The 23,437-nt window shown below is 37.8% G+C and overlaps 1 protein-coding gene across 1 annotated transcript in view; it reads right to left on the bottom strand.

Annotated features, from left to right (window-relative positions):
- STK33 (serine/threonine kinase 33) overlaps window positions 1–23,437 on the bottom strand; it is a 116,183-nt gene that overhangs the window by 56,417 nt on the left and 36,329 nt on the right. The window lies entirely within an intron of this gene.

The following is a 23,437-nucleotide window of genomic DNA, read 5'->3' on the forward strand; positions in this document are numbered from 1 at the left end:
TTACTTCTGTTCAGAACGCATTTTCTTACATTGTTATCAATTTCTCAATAAACCATATTATCATACCACTGACAGATTTCTGAGTATTTTCTTGTTCCAGTTTCTGAGTTATCCATTGCCCTACGAGTATTTAGTAGTTACATTCAGAAAGCATAGGAGTTCCTATTACTCACCGAGGAGTTTCATTTCTGCTCTCTAACCTACCAACCACTACATTTGCCAAAGCAATGTTCTACATTCTTACCACAGTAGCTCTAATAAAACAATAGGTAGAATAGCTGCATGCAAAATTTCTTGACAAGATTTAGATTTCAAATATAATTTCTTTTTGGCTGGCTGAATTCTAATTATTTTAGCTTTAAAATCAAAATAGAATAAATGTTTACTTGCATTTCTTTCTTTCTCATTTATGAATAGATATGAAATATTTTTTACTAAAATAAATCTACTATCCAGGAAGCCATTTAATGTCATTCATATTTTAGAGGCATAAAATTAATCAAGTATTGTAAACTTAACATATCTTTATGTAAACACAAAGAAGAATAACTCTTCTATAGAATCACAGAATTATGTTTAAACAGGACTTCAGATATAAAAGGATGTATTAGAAAACCAAAGAGGCTTCTAATATAATAGTGTTTCTTTGTGTCTCCAAAGACTGGACAGCATAGGTATTAGACAATATGTAAACAAATAAAGTAAGTTCAAATCATGTCAGTATTCAACTAACGTGTGAGCGAGTTTCCCTTTGGCTAGAGTTCTTCATTTTATTTTCTGAACTAAGACAAGTCAATGGAACAACTCTGATATGAAAATTCTGAGCTTTGATTTAAGCATAAAAAGGTCCCTTACCTATTGGCCCTAGAAGATACACTTACAGCAATTTCCTCAAGAAAATGAACACAAGAATGGTTTTATACAATATAACTAGCTACAATTTTCTTCCCCAAGAAAATTTGCTAAGACTGTGTCTTCAGGAACCTAAACACTCAGTCAATTTGGTTTAAAAAAAAAAAAAAGTGTTCTATTCAAGTAAAGAAAAAAACTATGGCTTGTCTGACACTATGCAGATCAATTCAACCATTTGTTTTCATAGTATGCTGTAGTACAGAGCTTAAAGAGGGGCCAAATGAGTTTTAGATAACAGTGTTATATTTTAAAAGAGACCAGCACTTAAAAAGTGCCTAGTACTTTGGCTGGTACATGTTAAAAATAATTACTCACTTGAAGGGGGAAAGTCACAACAGGTTTCATGGGACAGGTGATACTCAAACTAAGTCCTAAAGAATGAGTGGGAGCCCGGACAGTGTGGCTCAGTGGTTGAGCATGGACCTATGAACCATTAAGTCATGATTTGATCCCTGGTCAGGGCACATGCCTGGGTTGCAGGCTCAACCCCCTGCATGCAGGAGGCAGCTGACCAATAATTCTCCTCATCATTGATGTTTCTCTCTCTCTCTCCTTCTCCCTCTCTGAAATCAATACAAATATATATTTTTAAAGAATAAGTTGGAATTCCCCTGGGGGACAAGACAAGGACAGGCTCTCTAGGCAAAGACACCAGCATGTGCGAGGGCCGGAGCCCGTGGCTCCAGGGGAGCGGAAGAAGGTTGTTTCCATCGGAAAACAAGAACAACGAGGGAGAAGAAGCCACGTCGGGGTTAAGCCAAGAGGAAGAAGCACTTCCAGAAAGGACCGGGGTTAAACACAGTGTCTTCCCTGAAGAGCAGTGGTTCCGCCAGGCACAAGGACAGACAGGATGGAGTGGGACCTGCGGGCTCCCTCTGAGGGAGCTGCCAAAAAGCAAGGCCTGCTGCGACAGAACCATCTTAGGGGGGCACTTCCTCCCCTGACCCTGTGCAGCCACCAAACTGCCAACGCTAACTCTGCCAGCAAGCCTGAGAAGCTCAGGGGTGGAGGGGACACAGGGCATCAATGTGTGCTGAAACTGTAAACTGTACAGTTCAAAAGTATGAAAAATAGGCCTCAGCCAGTACAATGAATCCAAATCTACCCTAAGAATCAAGTGACAAATTCACTAGAATTGATGTTTCAATGTGATAAAATATGTGACTTATTCTAGTTAATTCCAAAATATCAAAAAACAACAAAGGAAGCTTCCCACTATAACTCCCAGAATAAATTATTAAGTTATTAGTATTTATTTTATAAACACGCATGCATACTCCCCCACCCCTCCCAACACTTTTGCAAACAAAGCTACACCTGTCCTAAGAAACCAAAGGCCAGTGTTCTACCACTTGGGATCTAAAGACCCCAAATTTCTAAATAATTTATGAGCATTAAAATCTCAAAAGTCTTCTCAACAATGACCCCCTTTTACACGTTCAGAAAATTTTAAATGAATGTGTTTGCCATTGTTAAGCGGAAAGAATGCAAGCTTTACTACTAGATCAAAGTTCAAATTCCTCACCTATCTGGTCTCAGCTTTCTCATATGCAAAGTAAATAGACAGTGTCTATATGCCTACATGGCAGAATTGTTATAAGGAAAAGATATAATGTGTGTAAAGTCCCAATACGCTGTAAGCTCATAATGAAGGGAGGTTTTTATTATTAAATAAACTCTGTCAAAGCCCAATGTATGGTAGCATTGGAAAATTATGTCATTAGTCATACTCTCTCAATCTAATGCTCCAAATATTGTTCTACATGGTTCCAAGATACAAACTGCCATCTAATTACTCATCTCTAGGTTAGAATAAAGCCTTCTGAGAGCTTGCTCGATGCATGCAGCTGAGTTGTAGAGGGAATGGCTTACTGGACCAGCCCGCAAGCCACTTGTTATATGTTAAATTCTGAATGCTGCAGACACTCAAATATCACATTTATAACAATTTTATTTTTTAAATACGCAATGCCAAATATCATAATGCTGAATATCAAGGAGAACATTTTATTTAGCCTCGCCGAGACCAGTCTCTCAAAATATTTTACTAGTCTATATCATATCTTAACAACTGATCATGAGGGAATAGTATGTAACTGGTTAGGTTTTCAGAGAAAGGAGGCTTCTGTTACCACAGATTTATTTACTTGGTGAGTTTTCAAAACCTTGCAATGCAACTATAAAAACAATGTGATTAAAATCGATAGAGCACATCATTTACTGATACTATTGCCCAAGAAAAGGCAATAAGCCCTAGGCATGTTATTACTAGATTACACAATTTCACTGACAGGTTCAAGATTTTTTTAAAGGCAACTGAGACTAAAGAGGATTTCTTTCTTAGAGCCAAGGGATTTTTCTCTTCAATTAAAAGGGAAATCATCATGCTACTTTTCTTATGATAAAGATAAGAAATACCCTCTGTAATATGTAAGAATATTAATATTAAATTTTTAATTCCTAAAATAAAAACAGATTGATGATCCTTATTAAAATTGAAAGCTACTTTTGTTTAGCAATTCTGTATCCAAACACATACCCATTCAACAAATGCTAGAATAGTTCAGGGGATAGTGGCTGTTGTTAAGATTATTATCTCAGCAAAGTCCTTGTAGAAGAATATGAAAGTCCCAAAATGGGAGTTTCTAAATCTCTTTGGCAAAAATGATCAATGACACTCTGTTCATGTCTCAGTGATAAAATGAGAAACATTTTTTTCAAGGGCTTCAAATTCAAAGAATGCTGTATTTCAAAGTATACTTTTTAATCAGATAACAAAAATTAGCCATGTAGACATAAATTCACTTGACAAAAGTGACCAAATAAAACTGAACCTAAAATCAGCAAGACTTTTTGCCCTGGTCAGATCTTCCATTGCAATACAAATAGAAAATCACAAACATTTTTTATTGCTTTATAGTAAAAGTTACAAAATAGAAACATCTTTATGTAGCCTGGGAAAGCTAATGAAATCAACTGTAGTTTTATACTTATGGTAGAAAAAAAACTTGTTGACTAGAAAAGGTAAGATGACTTATTCATGAATCCCAGTAGGAAATACTGGGCTAGGCTCATAGAAATAGGCAGTTCATGAAGGTCTTAGGCCCACATTTATTAGCTTTTACCAAGTAAAGAGTAGTCTTTTCAGGAAGTTTAGATGTTTAGGCTTACCTTAGATGTCGATAATTTTTTAGAAAAAATTTACAGGCTTAGTGGTTGAGCAATGACCTATGAACTAGGATGTCATGGTTCTATTCCCAGTCAGGGCACATGCCTGGGTTGCGGGTTCAAACCCCAGTATGGGGTGTGCAGGAAGCAGCCGATCAATGATTCTCTCTCATTATTGATGTTTCTATCTCTCTCCCTCTTCCTTTCTCTCTAAAATCAACAAAACAATTTTTTAATAAAATTTACAACACATCACATCATATACTTTCTTGTCATGAATATGCTTACATATGTAATAGCTTTATGTTCTAAATAGCTAGCTACGGAAATAGAAAGCTTTATTAACTAAATAATGCAAAGCAATTTTCTTTAGATATTCCTTCTCCCCCGGGTTCCACATTCAACAATAACAAATCCATTCGACTTCCAAAACTTCTCAAATTCATCAAATTTTCTCCATTCCAGACATCTACATAGATATCAACTCTTGCCTGGGTTACTCTGAGAACTTCCTAACTCTTCGTTAACTGGGCCCTTCCCTTCCAAACTGGTCATCCTGATTTGAAATCAGCCCTCTCATCCAAAGCATTCTCTGCATGCTAGTCAGGGTGCTCTTTCTAATATGCAAATCTAATCTTTTTTTTCCCCCCAACAAAAACCACTTCAATGGTTCCCAACATCACTAAGATTAAACAGAGTTCTTAAAATAGCATACAGGAGTCTACTTGCTATGATCCCAGCTTACCTATTCTGGCTTATCAAATACTACTTCCTCAACATAAAGTTTTCCAACATACGCGACTTCTTTCATTTCCTACAATCCTATGCTTTCTCTAAGCCATCCTACTCACACACTCTCAGACTGGAACACTCCCATTCTTCCCTTCATCATTGCAATTCCCACTCTTTCTGCAGATCTCAGATTAGATATCATCTCTGAAACTTTCTTGATATCTTAGTCTTGCTTGGGTGTCTGTCTCTCCTGTGTGCACTATACTTGCTCAATCATACACTGAATTGTATTTGGCCATGAACTTGTCTGTGTCTTCACTCAAAGTTACCAAAGGCAGGGATGGCTTCTATTATGCTCTCTATTGTTTACCCAGTGAGGGAGTGATAAAAATAAATGTGTTTTTTAGAGAGCATGCTCTACCTACAGTATAGAAAATGTGCAAAAGGCTAAAGAGTGGAGATGGAAAGACAAGGAAGTATTACAATAGCTTAAGCAAGACAGAAATGTGGCCTTAATCAGGAAAGCAGCATCAAGGATGGGGGAAATAGCCAAATTTGGTATATATTTAGGAAGCAGGGGAATAGAATTTGGTATCTGATGGGTTATGACCACAGTGAGAGAAAAAAATCAAGAATACCTTAAGCCCTAGCTGGTTTGGCTCAGTAAACAGAGCATCGGCCTGTGGACTGAAAGGTTCCTAGTTCGATTCTGGTCAAGGCACATACCTGGGTTGCGGGCTCGATCCCCAGTAGGGGATGTGCAGGAGGCAGCTGATCAATGATTTTCTCTCATCATTGATGTTTCTATCTCCCTGTCCCTTCCTCTCTGAAATCAATAAAAATATATTTAAAAAAATAAACAAGTAAAAGAATATCTGAATACTGGTGGATAATGACCAAATCACTGAGCTAGTAAAGAGAGGAGGAAGAGCAGGTTTGGAGCAAGATAATCAGTTCAGTTTCAGGCATGCTAAGTTAGTTTTGGCTTCAGAATACCCAAATGGAAATGTTTAAGGGACAATGGATATGTAAGTCCACAGATAAAGAGAAATCTAGATAAGAAACCTAGAAGAAGAAATTTAAGTCAGTATAGATGAGATCACATAAAAAGGACTTGTGGAATGAAAACTTAAGCAAGCCCAGGATAGAACTCTGAGAAACATCAGCTTCTAAAGGATAATCAGAAGAGAGGCCATTGAACCATGAAAAAGAGTATCTATAGAGGCATCAAGGAGAGTATAATGAAAAAAAAGATTGTACAAAAGCCAAATAGTTAAACATTTTCAAGGAAGATGAAAGCTGAAGAGTTGTACTTAAAAATTAAGCTGTGGGTCCTAGCTGGTTTGGCTTGGTGGATGGACGTCAGCCTGCAGACTGAGGAGTCCCAAGTTCAGTTCCAGTCAAGGGCACAAGCCCTGGGTTGTGGGCTCAGTCCCAAGTAGGGGGCATGCAGAAGGCAGCCGATGAATTATTCTCTCTCATCATTGATGTTTCTATCTCTCTTCCTCTCCCTTCCTCTCTGAAATCAATAAAAGTATTTTTTTTAAAAAAAAATTAAGCTGTGGGGTATTATTAGCAAAAATAGTATATTATGAACCTCAAATTTTTTTCATTGATAATAGCAAAGAAAAAGATGATGAAAATTATTAGAATGAACTTTACAGAGTTCTGAAAATTAACTGCAGTCTTGTAGCCACCCAGGAAGTATTTGTTTTAAATAAATAGTTGGATCTCAGTAAGAACATAAGCTTTGTAAAATTTTAACTTCTCTTAGTCCCACCTCCCACTCCCATCTCTCCAATAGCATTGAAATGTAATAGCCCACATTCCTGGTATAGCCATGGAGGAGAGGAGAATGGAGGTGGAGCTCTTTCAAATCCTCATTCCCAAATATTAGACATTATTTGAACTTTCTGGTGATTCCCAGGGAAGCTCCATTTATAAGACAGTTTGTACTTGACCTTATTCAGAGCTCACCTTAAACAATAAATCTTTTTTTAGGGGGCATTTATTGAAAATAATTGCAAGCAAATGTTCTAACTTCATAGTTGCCTGAAACAGTCATTAACACTTGGAGCAATAGACTAACAAAAATTCTTAAAAGGAAAGGATGGGAAATAAGATGTCCACAGGGGCTTTGAAATTCTCTAACATGCTCTTAAGAATCTAGGAGGCCACACACATAAATAGACCTATACACATACACAGAAAAGACTTAAGGAGCCCCTAAGCTTTCATCTCTTGCTTGAAACTCTGTACAACAAAGAATCAGGGCCAGTGCAGAGTTGTCAAAAAACCCTGCTTAATGTTGAAAGCATACCCCTAAATGCACATAGAGCTCTTCAGCAAAGACTAGTGCTTTATTGGTTGTAGGCATTTAGGGAAATCTCTTCCAATCATTAGCTGACCACTAAGCTAAACAAGTAAAGAGTTTGGGAGCTACATAAAACAAAGAACACAGACTTCACATAATTAGTTCAGAAAACTTACTAAACAAACAACTACTACAAGAACCAGCAGCAACAAAAAAAATCCTGGGAGGGAGAATACCTGATTTCCAGAGTTGCCACATTATTTAAAATACCCAGTTTTTAACAACAACAACAAAATTATGCAACATGAAAAAAAATTAAAAATAAGGAAGTATGGCCATATAGAAGAAAAAAGCACTCAACAGAAATTAGCCCTGATGAAGCCCAGATGTTGGACTCACTAGACAAAGACTTTAAGCTATTTTAAGTATGTTCAAAGACCTGAAGGAAAATACGTCAAAAGATCTTTTTAAGTATGAGGCTATCTCATCCCCCCAAATATAGATATAGATATAGATATAGATATAGATATAGATATAGATATAGATATAGATATAGATATAGATATAGTTATTATATATATTATCATTATAGATATGTAAAATATCAAGTAGATATTCTTGAATTGAAAGGTACAATAACTAAAATGAACATTTTATTAGAGACACTTAATAGCAGATTTGTGCAGGGAGAAGAAAAATGTGGTAAACTTGAAGACAAGCCAATGAGAATACCTAGTGTTAATAACAAAATAAGTAAAAAGAATCAATGAAAATAAACATAGCTTCAGAAAGCTATGGAGACACCATTAAATGTACCAATTATATATAATGAAGGAGATTCAGAAGCAGAAAAAGACAGAAAGAATATTTGAATAAATAATAGCCAATAGCTTCCAAATTTGATGAAAAACCACCTCCCCATCCAAGAAGCTTAAAACAATAAAAAACTCAAGTAGAATAAACTCAAGATCCACACCTAGACACATATTAGTCAAACTGTCAATAGAAACAGAAAAATTGTAGAAACATCAACAGAAAATTGATTCATCTCATTCAAGGGGTGTCCAATAAAAATGGCAGCTGAATTCTAATCAGAAACCATGTAATCTAGAAGAGAGTGGGATGACATATTCAAAGTTCTGAAAGGAAAAAAACAACAACAACCTGTTAACCAAAATCCAGCAAAAACTATCCCTAAAAAATGCAGTGACTAGCCTGACACTAATATTACACTCATACTAAAATCAGTCATAACCACACACACACACCAGATCAATATTTTTTATGAATGACTATAAATGCAAAATCTTCAAAAAAACATTAGCAGCATATATTAGCAGCATATTCTAACACAGTGGTCGGCAAACTGCGGCTCACAAGCCACATGTCTCTTTGTGGCTCTTCCACAAAATACCATGAGCGGGCGCACACGTACAGTGTGATTGAAACTTCATGGCCCATGTGCAGAAGTCAGTTTTCGGCCTGGGCAAGTCTATTTTGAAGAAGTGGTGTTAGAAGAAGTGGGGGTGTCGGTCAGTCAGGCGATGGGAAAAGCAGCGCAGGCAGGTCATGGGATACGCAGCGCAGGGGAAGCACACAATTCATGCAGGAGTTGAGTGATCAAGTCAGTCAGCAGTCTCATTGTGCAGTGGTTAGTGCTAGTTGTGTCCGCAAATCGCATGCAGGTAACAAAAATACCTACTCGAAGCACAAAGTTACCTGTGTTTTTCCAACCAGCTGCAAATCCTACAGGTATTTTTGTCATCAATTTAAGAATTGTAATTATTTTGTGTTGGTGGCTTTATTATTATAAAATGAAACTTTTTTAAAAAAAATTTAATAAATCTTTATTGTTCAGATTATTACAATGTTCCTCTTTTTTCATCCCATAGCTCCCCTTCACCAGGTTCTTACCCCACCCTCTTGCTCTTACCTCCCCTCCACTGTCCTCATCCATAGGTGTACGCTTTTTGTCCAGTCTCTTCCCACATCCCACACTCCCCTTTACCCCCAAGAATTGTCCACTCCCTTTCTATGCCCCTGATTCTATTATATTCACCAGTTAATACTATTCATCAGATTTTTTATTCCCTTGGTTTTTAGATTTACTTGTTGATAGATATGTCTTTGTTGTTCATAATTTTTATCTTTACCTTTTTTCTTCTTCTTCCTCTTCCTAAAGAATACCTTTCAGCATTTTATATAATAGTGGTTTAGTGGTGAAGAACTCCTTTAGCTTTTTCTTATCTGTAAAGGTCTTTATCTGACCTTCAACTCTGAATGATAGCTTTGCTAGGTAGAGTAATCTTGGTTGTAGGTTCTTGCTATTCATCACTTTGAATATTTCTTGCCACTCCCATCTGGCCTGCATAGTTTCTGTTGAGAAATCAGCTGACAGTCATATGGGTGCTCCCTTGTAGGTAACTAACTGTTTTTCTCTTGCTGCTTTTAAGATTCTCTGTTTTGCTCTTGGCATTTTAATTATGATGTATCTGGTGTGGTCCTCTTTGGATTCCTTTTGTTTGGGGGTTCTCTGTGCTTCCTGGACTTGTAAGTCTATTTCTTTCACCAGGTAGGGGAAGTTTTTGGTCACTATTTTTTCAAATAGGTTTTCAGTATCTTGCATTCTCTTTCTACTAGCACCCCCATAATTCTGATGTTGGAACGTTTGAAGTTGTCCCAGAGGCTTCTTACACTATCTTCAACTTTTTGGATTTTTTCTTTTTGCTTTTCCAATTGAGTGTTTTTTGCTTCTTTGTATTCCAAATCTTTGACTTGGTTCTTGCAATCCTCTAGTCTGCTTTTAGGTTTCTGTATAATATTTGTTTTTATTTCAGTCAGTGTATGCTTAATTTCTAGTTGATATTTTTTCATATCCTTAAGGGTCTTGTTAAGTTTATCAGCTTTTTCTAGGAAATTCTTGAAAAACCTTTTAACCGTGGTTTTGAACTCTATATCCAGTCATTTACTTTCCTCCATTTCCTTCATTTGTTACCTGTCTCTTTGTTTCCACATTTTTGCTGCTTCCCTGAGTTGATGGAGTGTCTATGGGTGCTAGGTGTCCTATAGGGCCCAGTGGCTCAGCCTCCCCAGTTACTGAGGTGGACACTCTTGGTGTGCCCCTTTTTGGGCTGTGTATGCAATCTTGTTGTAGTTAAGTGTAGATTGTTAGAATCACTGGGGGGAGTTGATCTCCAGGCCAACTGTCTGTGAGGATCAGCTGTGTCTCCACTTGGAGAGCTTCTGTGCTCAGTTTAGATGGGGTGGAGTCTCAGGGCTGAGCAGACAGCTTTGGCTTCCTGTCAGCCCCACCCTACGAGGGCCCTGTGTCTCAGAATCCTGAGGCCGTGGCTGCACGCACCTCTGAGAGAAGGCTGCAATTGAGTTTCGCTCGCTGCCAGACAGTCCAATTTCAACAAATGGGGCAACAAGTATGACCTGCATAAGAAACGGGTTGGTTGCTATTTTGAAAGAAAAAATTAATCACAAGATGCTTACTTACTATTGCATCATTCATCAAGAAGTGCTTTGTGCGCAAATTTCCAGAAGAAATTTGCAAAGTTATGGAATTGATGATTAACATTATCAACTCCATTATAGCTAAAGCTCTTAATCATCACCAATTTAAAGAACTTTTAGTTGAAATAGAGAGTGAGTAGGAAAGAGAAAAGGACACTGAGACCCAGAGGAGCTGTGGAAGACAGAGGTGCGGAGACCCGCGTGCGGAAAGGGTGGGCAGCTGAATACACGGCTGGTTTACTGAAGGCGCGCAGAGAGGGCAGGAAGTAAGTGTGCAGCTAGCTTTCTAGTTTAGGAGGGAAACAAAACCTCCCAACTGCACTGAAATCCAGTTCTGGGTGAGACTTTGGGCGCCCAGACCCTTTTGGGGAGAAGATCTTATGCTACATAACAAGGTTCATTGGTTATCAAGAGGAAATGCTTTGCTTCCTTATTAACAGAAATTAAAGCATTTCTCCTTGAGAAGGGTGTACACTATCCGGAACAAACGATAAGTGGACCCAAAAATTTTATTTCATCGTAGACATTATGTCCCATCTAAATCAGCTCAATCGTAAGCTACAGGGGAAAGGAAACAATTTTCTCGATGTTAGAAGTCATTTCATTTGAAAACAAATTATCTCTTTTTGCTCAAGATTTTTGAAAGGAAACTTTGGTTCACTTTCTAAGCCTGTTGAAACATCGCCAAGAAAATAATTCTGATATTGACATTTGCTATTTCAAAACAACACTTTTAAATATGAGCGAAGCTTTTCTCAAGGTTTCAGGAAACCTCTTAATGCTACTGTAACAGAATCAAATTTTTCTCCCTTTAATATTGGCATTGGCAACTTTGAAATGCAATTGCTGGATTTAAAAAACAAAGAATTGTGGAGCTCGAAATTTGAACGTCTTTGTGCTGATATAGAAATATTGGAGAAAAACAAATGTGAACTTAGTTCACAGCACAGTGGTCTGCTTTGAAAGACCTGGAGAAAGAAGATATGTTGATTTTTAACACCTGGAATAGTGTTCCTGACTCATATAATCAACTGAAAAAACTAGCATTTGCTGTTCTTTCCTTATTTGAGTCTACATATTTATGTGAACAATCATTTTCAAGCATGAACCTTATCAAGAGTGAATTGAGGAGTCATCTTATCGATGAGAACCTGGAATCGTGCCTAAAATTAAAAACAACATACAAACCTGACTTACCCAGACTTTCCCAGGAGACGCAAGGCCATTGTTCACATTAGTGTTTGTCAGTCACTGTCATAATTTAATTTTATGGATATTGTAAGGTAAATTGTAAAGAATTTGATTTTATCAATAAATATCATTATTAAGTATGATATCAAGTTTTATTCAACGTACCTATAGTTTAACTAAAACTTTAAGTTTATTAAGTTAATTTTAGGGAATGTTGTGGAGTGAAAGAAGATGTAGTGTCGAGGATTGAGAAAGGTCTGTTGAGATGGTTTGGACAAATTAGAGAGGATGAATGAAAGGAGAACGTGTACAAGACGGGTGTGGATGGGAGATTGGAAGGGGTCGACCTCAGCAAATGTACCTCAGTCAGACTGAGGACGTTTTTAGCAAAGGCCAGCTTAGGAGTACCCTAATTAAGTTAATAACAATGTACCTACCAATATAGATTAAGTTTAAAAAATGTGGCTCTCAAAAGAAATTTCAATCGTTGTACTGTTGATATTTGGCTCTGTTGACTAATGAGTTTTCTGACCACTGTTCTAGCAAAATACACGCTGTATTTAATGTACAACAAATAGAAAAGCTTAGACATAAACTTGAGAGTTATAGTTTAATTAGATGCTATTATTTCTATTATCTTTTGCTATTTCCAAACTTTAATAGACTTTATGTATCTTCTGCTGATTCTAATGGTTAAGGTGTAAAACTAATATAACAGATAGCTTTCATCTCACATACTAGTTACAGTTGGTTAGCAATGGCCTGGCTCAGTATGTTGAAGAAGATGTGCAATCATCTCAGGGAGAAAGAATGCTGTGATTGATTAGGGATGTCTACCACAGGCATTGACAGCGGTAACTTGCAGCATCCACAGTGTCTGTTTGCTGAGCCTGGATGTAAAATACACATGGATTAGGAATCTTTTCAAAAGACTCCTGGGAAACTGCAACAAAATATGGATATAATGCACACATTTTTAACTACACCATTAACAATGCATCAGATTTTGTTCCAACTGCTGTGTAAGTTATTGTAATAATATGCAAATATTTTACATTTATAGAAAAGTGAATAAAATAAAATAACTTTGTGATTTTTATCAGAATGTAATAAAGACCAATTTTGTCATGTTTTTACACAAGATTTCTGAGACATGTCTGCTCATGAAAGAATACTAATAATGTTTCAAATGCTATGAGCCTATATTTTATCAGCTGAAAAATGTCCCCATTAATAAGACATCTTTCAAAGATCCTAACTCTCAACTTTGGAAGTGATTTTTTGCACATTAACACCATTTTCAGAATAGTGACTCAGAATATACTATCTAATAAAGAGGGAATATGCTAATTGACCATCACTCTGTCACAAAATGGCTGCACCCACAGCTGAGGCCAAGTTCCCATAAGAAGCCTTAATGAGCAATCAGCAGGGACCTGAGGCTACACCCTCCCTGGCATCAGGCTGAGGACCTCAGGCTGCTATCCCCACCCAGTGGAGCTTGACGGGGGACCTCAGGCTGTGTCCCCCGCCACTGCACAGGGCCAGGGGACCTGAGGCTGCACCTCCCCTGCCTGACTGGGCTTGACAGGGGGCCTCAGGCCATGCCCCCCACCCAGCAGTGCTTAACAGGGGACCTCAAGGTGCACCCCCAATGCTGGGTTGGGGGAACTCAGGCTGCGTGCGCCCCCCCCCCCCCGCCAGCTGGGCTTGACAGGGGAACTGAGGCTGCATACACGTGACCCCTCACTGCCCCCTGCCTGGCAGGGCTTGATGAAGGACCTCAGGCCATGCTCCCCACCCAGTGGGGCTTGACAGGGGGCCTCAAGGCACGTCCCCGCCCTGGTCTGGACTGGGGGACCTCAGGCCATGCCCCCTATCCTAGCACCGGGTCAGGGGACCTGAGGTTATGCCCCTGCCTGGTAGGGCTTGACAAGGGTGGGACTGGCCGGGTCTGGATCTAGCCCAATATGGGGGGCCAGCCAGGTCTGGGTCTCACACAATTTTGAGGCGCATGTGGGTGGGTGGGGACTTGACTCTGGGTCCCATGGTGCACCCCAGACTCCAACAGGTGGAAAGTTTTCATATACATTTTACTAATTTTCTTTCATCTCTGACACTTCTATTATAGAGAAAGGGCAAGTAGCAATATTACATTATTTCCTCTAATTAATCTCCTTTTAATGTGCACAAATTTCGTGCACCAGGCCACTAGTAACAACAGAAATTATAATTTTAATATTTGCATATTTGAATTATTCAAAAGGAAAAGAATATACATCTATACTAGACAAACAAAAAACTGCATAAGGAAACGTATGTATATGCCTACTGCTCTAGGCCAGTGTTTCCCAAAGTGTGGCACACGTACCCCCAGGGGTACGGGAAGAGTTTGGTGGGGGTATGCGTTGCACCGGAGTTTGGTGGGGATAGGCACTGCACTGTGCTTAGCTGTGCCTAATTCTACGTTCTCATGAGTATGAGGGGTACTCAGTGTTACGAAAATTATAGAAGGGGTACACATATGTCAAAAGTTTGGGAAACACTGCTAGGCAAAAAAAATTGCAGACAAAAATTTGCAAGGTGGGCAAAAAAACAGTTAAATATCAAACACCAGTAAAGCAGGAAGTAGGCAGCAGGACTGTCAGGAGCCTGAGGATGGTGGTGCAGGAGAACAACCAGAGTGGAGGTCCTAGAAAAATGAGGCAAGGGTCAGCCATGCACACCCAGACGTGGAGTTTTTCCCACCATCATATTAGTCCTCTCATTAACAACGCCTGGCACACAAAAAGAACTTAATAACTGTCTGTGAAAGGAAGGACAAAAACATGAAAAGTGAAAGGGATGGAAGGCAGAAGTCCACACAACAAGCTGTGGCTCCGGGATGAGTAGCACATGGTGACTCTAAAGCAGAGCTGAGGAAGCTGATGGTAATAAATGAGGGCTGCACTACCAATGGCGATGGCCGGGGAATCGGCCTGCAGCTGCTAAGGGAGGGATGTGCTAAGGTCCTAGCAAAGGAGCAGCTCTGCCCAACAGTGGCTCCTGGTACATCCAGAAACAAGTGCACTGACTCTAAATATTATAAAGACAACTATATACCCAGGAAGAATAATGATCCTTTGAGACATTTAACCTTGATATGCAAGATGTAATTTTATTTATTACATGGTCTCTGGTCTACAGCCCTGAATTAATACTTAATAAGAGGAAGGAAAGAAGTAAGGGCAGACTATCTGCTGGGCAGCTGATGGTATTTGTCCAGGCACGTTGGGTGAAATACACCAGCAAAGTAAGATAACCCCAAATGTTATCTAGCTTAGAAGCTTTTAGAACTATGGGGGAGTCCACGTGTAGACCTAAAGATTGTCAATCTCTGAAAATGTATGCAAACATGTTTGTATGTGCATTTTTCCAAACAGAGGGTCCAGTACTTTTTTAAGAGTGCCAAAAATGTCCACAATCTACTAAACCCCCAAAATATTAAAGAACCATGCTGCAGTGATTTACAAACTGTAGATCATCTGTGGGGATCAATTATTTAAAATGTAATAGAACAGGAAATAAAGAATATTAACATTTGTCATCAAGGTTTCATTTCTTTAAATTTGCTTCAGGAGTGTGTATAGGTAGATAAATTTTTTTAAACTGAGATCTGGGTCAAGATGTTTGAGAACCACTGCTCTAAGGCATCACAAATGGCTATATATAACTTTGTAACATTAAATCATTATCCATTGAAAACTATTAGATGATTCGTGGTTCCAGTGGGCATTCTACTGATTTGAGTGACATATGACCCACCAAAATGAATTTGCTATTAGAGTACTGCAGTCTGCGATACTCAGAAATGAAAGTATATCACCATAAGCTCTTATTGATCTTAAGGAAAACAAGGACAACGGAGAGGCTCCTTTGACGGGATACTGCACACTGGGTGTCTCCGAGAAAATGTAAACTTCTGAATAAAATGTTCAGAAATGAGAAGAGCAAATATTTCCCTGGAATGATAGAATGCCCCAATCATCTTAGAAAGATATCAGGAAAGGGGAGAGTGTGGAAACTCATCCCTAAACCTATTGTAGTACAGCAAAGAGTCTCAGAAAGTATTGCTTTTACACAAAAGAGTCGGGAGAGGATGGTAAATTTCCATGACTGCTTGAGTGTGGGGTGTCACGTTAGTCCTAATGACTGCGGTGCCTATCCTCTATTCCCTTCCAGACCTCAAACCAAGAAACATAAATGGTCCAATGGTCGGGGCATTGAATTAGTGATCTTATTGTCTAAAATGTCACTAAAGCACTTTACGGATTTGAGCAAAATTTCAAAAGCATCATTAAACTCTGCCCAGCCAGGCCTCTCCTCCTCCCTCACCTACAAACGACTAGAAGTTGCCTCCTCAGACAGATTCTGGCTTGGGGTCCAAGTGTATCTCAGATCAACAATGAAGCACCATCCTGAGATTCCCAGTGCCTCTTCCCTGCTTACTCCCAGAATGTCAGGGGGCCAGGCTTACATCTCTCAGCAGGAGAGTAGAACTTCCTCTCTAGAGAAATTCTCCCACCCTCCCACCCTCCCTCTCCCTCTCCATGCACAGATGCTCTAGTGATTAGAGGATTCCTCCTCCTCTAACCACTAGAGCCCCCAGAAAAAGAGCTTAGGTCCTCACCAGGTCACCTTCACTAGTTGGCACAAAGCTTGGGATGCACCTTTAATATCTCCTTCTTAAATGGGAAAAAATAAGCAAGGTTAGCTAGATATTTTACAAACATCTCAGAAGCAAAAGAGAACAAGAAAAATAGGGGGAAAGGAACTCAAAGAAAACAGAGAGAAGGCCAGGAGCAGAATTATACCATACATGAAAAGATATCCTCCAAAAGTTGAAAGATAACATATTCATGAAATAAGAAGCTACAACAAAAGAACATTCAGAAACCAGAGGGAGCCCTTAACATCTGAAAAAAATAAAAATTAAATTAAATAAAGGACTTAGAAGATAACTTTGAGAAATGTCTTAGAAAATAGACCAAAATGACTAAAAGATGGAAAATGGGAGTGAATAGGTAAGAAAATAAAGGATGAATCCAGGAGGTCTAATTTGAATAAGAAGGATTCAAGAGGGAAAGAATACAGAAAATTGAAAGAGAAGGAATTATCAAAGAAATAATACAAATAAACCTTCCCAGGAGTAAAGAACATGCATTTTCAAATTGAAAGAGCCCACAGATTTCAAAGCAAATTAATGAAAAATTATCCAATTCAACAATCATAAAATTTCAGAACAAAGAGAAGAAAGTGTGTGGGGGGGGGAACTTCACAATGGAGGACTGATCAGCTGACACCACCTGAGCCCACCGATGGTTATAATTAGCCCGGCTGAGAGTGGAACAGCCAGACAATGTACATCTCATGATGCAATGTGACACTCGTGATGTGATCCGATGGGGATAACACAGCACCCTTATGAAGTATTATTGTTGAACTGAACCAGAATTTAGTCAAGCATAAATCTAAACACTAGTGATGTTTTACTTCAATTGTTATATTTTTAATACTAAATATTCATTTAGTTCTTCTTTGTATCTTCTGTATCTATGCTGAGATGTTCTATTAAGAAAAATATTAAGGATAAGTCTTGTCATTTTAGTAGTCATACGTATAATTTTATAGATTACTTTGTTGCCACTAACTTTTAAAAAAGCCAATTGCAGGAAGTTTTCTGGAAGAAAAAAAAGAAGAAGAAGAAGAAGAAGAGCTCAGGAACATGGGAAATTTCCCATGAATTTTGCAGCGTGACCCAAACTTAGCAGATGTGTCCTGCACTAGTGTCTGGTGTTTAACAAATGCTGAATGAATGAAGGAACAAACAAACGAATAAACATGTCTCTACAGACTTTGAAAGAGGAGCAGAGTGTCCACTCCTTTTTTGAGGTGCTATGGAGGGGAATAATCTAGAGCTATAATCTCCTAACAAATGAGGCCCTAAAATGCAGGAGTCAGGAACTGTTTCAGGTGATAAGTATAGGACAATGAACCACTGCTGTCTGGCCAACTGCCCATTCTGACGACAGGAAGGTGTATAAAAGCTAAGAGGAATGTTTCCATACATACTGATGATGAACTAGGATGGGTAAATTGAAGGGCTGTCCAGAATCTGTTCTCCCTTGGTGTTGAGACATATCTAAATACAGCACCTCTGGTCAGAAGGTTTGTACTACTGAATGCCTTGGGAAATTTAAGAAAAGGCAATTGTATATTGCTATCAAGTCCAGACCGCCAGGGGTTTGTGGGCAATCTTTGGACAGAAGGTGATGGATGTCTCGGGTACTGGTCTGCTGAGCCCATGAGTAAGCATTTGGGAGACAGTGGATCAATGAGTAAGGTGAAGGAGTAAGACAGCTGGCAACATGGAAACTAAAAACTGACCTAGAGACTCACCAAACCAAACTCTCAGCAAAAACGGATTGCATCCTGCACACAGGCATATTCACCTTTAACCTGAAGCAGTGGAGCATCCATAAAACATCAATACAGTAAGGATATATTACCCTAGATTTGCACTGCAACAGGACAGCAAAATATCTGGAGACTCTATCTGCAAAGGCTGCTTTATGTTAAAGAATAACCCCTAGCCCAGCCAGTTTGGCTCAGTGGTTAAAAGTCCACTGGAGGGTCTTGGGTTCGATTCCCAGCCAATGGCACATACCTTGGTTGCAGAATCCATCCCTCTCCCTGGTTGAGGCCTGAGTGGGAGGCAACCAATTGTTTCTCCCCACATCAATGTTTCTCCCCTCCCCACCCTTCTCTCTTTCCTCTACTCTCTCTAAAATAAATCAGTGGAAAAAATATCCTTGGGTGAGGATTAAAAAATAAAGAAAGAATGCCCCCTAGAAACTCATGTAGTAATTACTTGGCATTAGCATACTCATGTGATTTATTTGTCATTTAACTAACAGGAATATGTGTAAGGAACTCAGGGAGGTTACCGTATCCCCTTAATAGCTATCTCATAACTAATGTAATACACAAACAGAGGCTAATATAAAATTTTAGCTTCTATAGGTTAATAAAGAATATTTTATCTATTATCCTTCAGTGAGCCACAAATTAAAGAAAAGATTATATGATTAATTTAGGTTCTAAACATTTTACAGTGGAAAAGAGAAGAAGCAATTAAGGCTCCCTAAAGAATTCAGTTCAGTTTTATACCTTTAAGATATGAATTGGATGAAATTATATCAATTATTTGAGAAATGTGTACATTTTTCAATGAGAATATTATTTAAAAACTGACCTAATTTACTAATGAAAGAACAAGAGGCTTTTCATCTCTCCTTTTCCTTAGAGGGCTTTTAAAATTTATTAAATAGTTCTGTTTCTTGACTCAGTGGTATAATATGGTTTTATATTTCCTGCTTTATCTGCTGAAGCAAGATAACTAAGCAGCCATTGTCCACATAGATTTTCATTTCACCCAGACCATAGTTTTATACAAAGTAAATTTTCTAAATTCAGAGAACTTAACACCTATTCCTAATGAGAAACTCTTCAGGTGATGCCATAAAGAAATTCTGCTCAAGTACGACGCTAGGAACAACTACGAAAGAGCTCTTTCCACTGACTCCGGTACATTAAGTATGCTCTATGTGTCTCTTTCTATCATGGTATATTTTGAAATAAAAGCATATATATAAAATGATAGTTCTAAGTCAGTTGCTATTTTACTTTTCATTTGTTTCAAACGTTTCACAACTTAAGCCTGTGATATTAGAAGCCCCTCCAGAAGACTTAAATAGTATCAAAATACTGCTTTCAATTTAAAGGGCAAAATATCTGGAAAATTAAGGTCACAATGTTAGAGAACCTAATGGAGTATGGATTTCTGCTTGAAGTACTACAACCAGAAACCTCAGCAATCTTAAATCTGTCTCTCCTGGATATAATAAGTTTTAAAGCTTTGAATGAATTTTCAGAATATGTTTCACATCCCTCATAGCTTCACAAAAGGATGTAGCAGAGAAGCAAAGAGAATGGGCTCTATAATAATGGAATTTTTATGCAGTACCAACAAGTTACAGAGGCTTTAAAACAAAAGATGAATATGATCATTCTTAAGGGAGGAAAAATAACAAGCATTAGAAGGGGGTTTTTTTGTTTTGTTTTTTGTTTTGTTTTTGTAAGAATTTCTTCTCAGGTACAAAGTACTGTTCAAAAGATCAAGAAATAGTAGATTCTTTGATCCAAGATACTATAAATGCTATTTAACCATGATTAAAGCAACTGTTAGTATTTTTTAATGTAAGGATTTCATTTCAGTATTTCCATAGCTTATTAGTTAATTCCATATTCCATAATAAAACCTAAGTCTTTTTTTTTTTTCCCCCCCAGAAGGGGCACTACCCAGGAAATACTGGAAGGCCGAATCACATGACACATGTACAACATTTGAAATAGGAAAACAATGAAAAGCACATTTCAAATAATTTGCTTTTAAAATGTTGTTCTGAAAAATGGCTCCCTACCAGAGGTTGTTTTGTCTCCCAGGGGACATTTGGCAATGTCTGGGACATTTTCATTGGTCACAGCTGGGAGAGTGCACTGGCACCTGCGGGGTAGAAGCCAAAGATGCTGCTGCTAAACCAACACTTAGGACAATCCCACAGCAGATTGTCCAGCCCAGAATGTCTGCAGTGCCAAGACTGAGAAACCCTGATCCAAAACAATACCAAGCAAACCATCAAATGTGCTTGAACAATGAACAAATACTTGAAAAATTAATGAAATATTAATAAAAATATTCAGTTTCTACTTTTTATAGTTTCTTATTACCTCCATAAACTTGATGTTGCCTAATGCAGACTCCATTTCTGCTCTCAAGATCTCTATCTACTCATTCATTAGATTCCTTTATGGTGCCAAATATGATCAAATGAAAATCACACGTTCATCAAGTACCTTGCCTTATGCTTTGGGAAATCCAAAAAAGGGACATTATATATATTTTTTTAAAAATATATTTTATCGATTTTTTACAGAGAGGAAGGGAGAGGGATAGAGAGTTAGAAACATTGATGAGGGAGAATCATCGACCAGCTGCCTCCTGCACACCCCCCACTGGGGATGTGCCCGCAACCAATGTGCATGCCCTTGACCGGAATCGAACCCGGGACCCTTCAGTCCGCAGGCCGATGCTCTATCCACAGAGCCAAACCAGTCTTGGTAGGGATATTATATTGACCATTTAATTGCCTCTCAAATTAGCAGATGAAAATATTTTCAAATGTCTTCAGTGATTAATAGCTCAAAAATATTTTTTAAATAATGGAAATTAAAATTCTTATTTTATTTGGCTACATTTGTTGATAAATCAAGGTATTTCAAATTTATATCAAGACTAAATAGCTAAAACAAAAAGTCTTTTGAAAATACTCATCAAGTAAACAATGTAAATGGGGAAGGTTAAAAAAGTGATAATTCACAATTTCCAGTTTAAAGTGACTTTAAAGAAATTTTAAACCTCTAGCGTTCCCAGTTTAAAGCAAAAACTGCCTTCAGAGAAATCAGGTCTTTGTTTTTTAATCCTGACTTACATGTATCCTTAAATAGCACCTAGCTAGAGATTGATTTTATTAATATCTAGAATAATGATTGTCTCTAAAAGGAAAAATTGTATTTTTCCCTATAACTTTTTAAAATTTTTACTGCATACATAATAATCTTATAAGAAAAGTAAATGATATATTTTTAAAACAGCCTCTAAAAATTCATATAGATGCATTAATTTATGTAGAATCATATATTATTCCAGGGTTAAATTTTAAGAACAATAGAGCTAATCATAAAGACATGGAATTCCTGAATGATTTATCTTTAAAAAACCTACCACTTACATAAGGGGGAAAAGTGAATATAATTTTTAAAGACTTAAAAGAAGTGTTTCTAGCCAAAACAATAATGTTAGGTGAATTACAAATACTAAATCAATTATAAGTATTTCCACATTATTCTACAACTGTACTTTGTTTTAGTTGTCCTTGGAGACAGATGTTTCTATGAGAAATATATCATTGTTCTGAACATGTACATATTATCTGAACTGATGTTATTTTAATTAAAAAAAAAAGAATACCCTGTGTATTATATGAACAAAAACTTTGACCTACACTCATACATTGAAGAACAATCTAAAAGCTGTTCAAATGTTTATTCAGACAGAAATGAAGGGCACAACTTCTCAAAGAGAAATTGGGTTTTAATAAAAACTTATAAACAATCAAAGGTTTAGGTCCAAAAGAATCAGTGAAATTCTATGTGGGATTCTCCAAAACTTATTGAAATCCACGTGCACTTGGAAAAAACCAGGACAGTGGAAACAAGCACACTATTTAGACAAGCCTATTTCTCCCTGCAGGGTATCAATGACCACAGAGGGTGCTGATTTGTTCTTTTCATTCTTTTTTAAAGCTAAGTGAGCATGCAAACCTTCAAGAGAGAGGCAAAAATGAAAATGACAGCACCATATGAATCTAAAATAATCTCTGTAAATCTGTTACGGAAATGCACAAAAAGACATATAAACATATCAAGCAAGTACTATTCCTTTGTAAGAAAATCTGAATGTAAGGTTGCTAAAATTACAAAGGATTTTGGTATATATCAGTCTTTTTATGTATTTATTAGAGGTCACTAACTACTTTTTAAGGGTGGTCTAGCAACCAACAATTAACTTATAAATTCCTTCCAAAAACTTGTATTTGGAGTCAACCATATGCAAGGGATTGTGTTAGACACGGCAAGAGAAGCAAAGACTTAGTCATCACAGACTTGGAACTCAAGAAGCACACCATTCCCGTTGGGAAGATAAGACATGCCTAGAAGTAACTTAAAAACAAATAAACAAACAAACAAACAAACAAAAAACACACAAAAAAACAACAACAACAAAGAAGTGCCTAAGGAGCAGTAAAAATAAAATGCCATAAGAAGTCAGAAGAAAAAGCAGTGACTTCCAGCTGAGGTGACCAAAAAAGACAATGAGATTAGATGGCAACATTGGAGATGGACCTACTAGAAATATACATGGGCTTTAGACAGTCTGAGAATGAGGCAAAGAGACTATACGGAGAGAGAAATAATGTAAGTGAAGGTGGACACATGAGAAAGCTCCCATGCTCATTCAGAAATTCTGCTGGCTAGCAGAAAGAGGAGTCCTGAAAGAGGCAGCAGGATATTGAGGCTGGGACCGGCTGCAGAGGGCTTGACCACGAGGCTGACAAGTCTGGACTTTATTGGGTAATTGGGAGCTGGTGAAGATTTCTGAGCAGGAAAAAGCAGGAGTAAAGTTGTGCTTTAGAAAGATCAATCTAGCAGTAATTGAAGTAACTGAACATCAATCAAACGCAGGTGATAAAGCACATTGAGTATAATGTAAGCCTGCAGGAATTCAGGAATTCATTTATAAAAATGTAATTTATACACATCTTTTCAGTAACACTGCTCTATAAACTGTCTTGCTCATATACTAGTACCTAATTATATAAGCATTTCAAAAGGTCATAAGCACTATAAAATGATATCACAAAACCTCTTGCCTCTGCCTGG

Source organism: Pipistrellus hanaki (assembly GCF_964339955.1).
Source record: "Pipistrellus hanaki genome assembly, chromosome: 9".
NCBI lineage: Eukaryota > Metazoa > Chordata > Mammalia > Chiroptera > Vespertilionidae > Pipistrellus > Pipistrellus hanaki.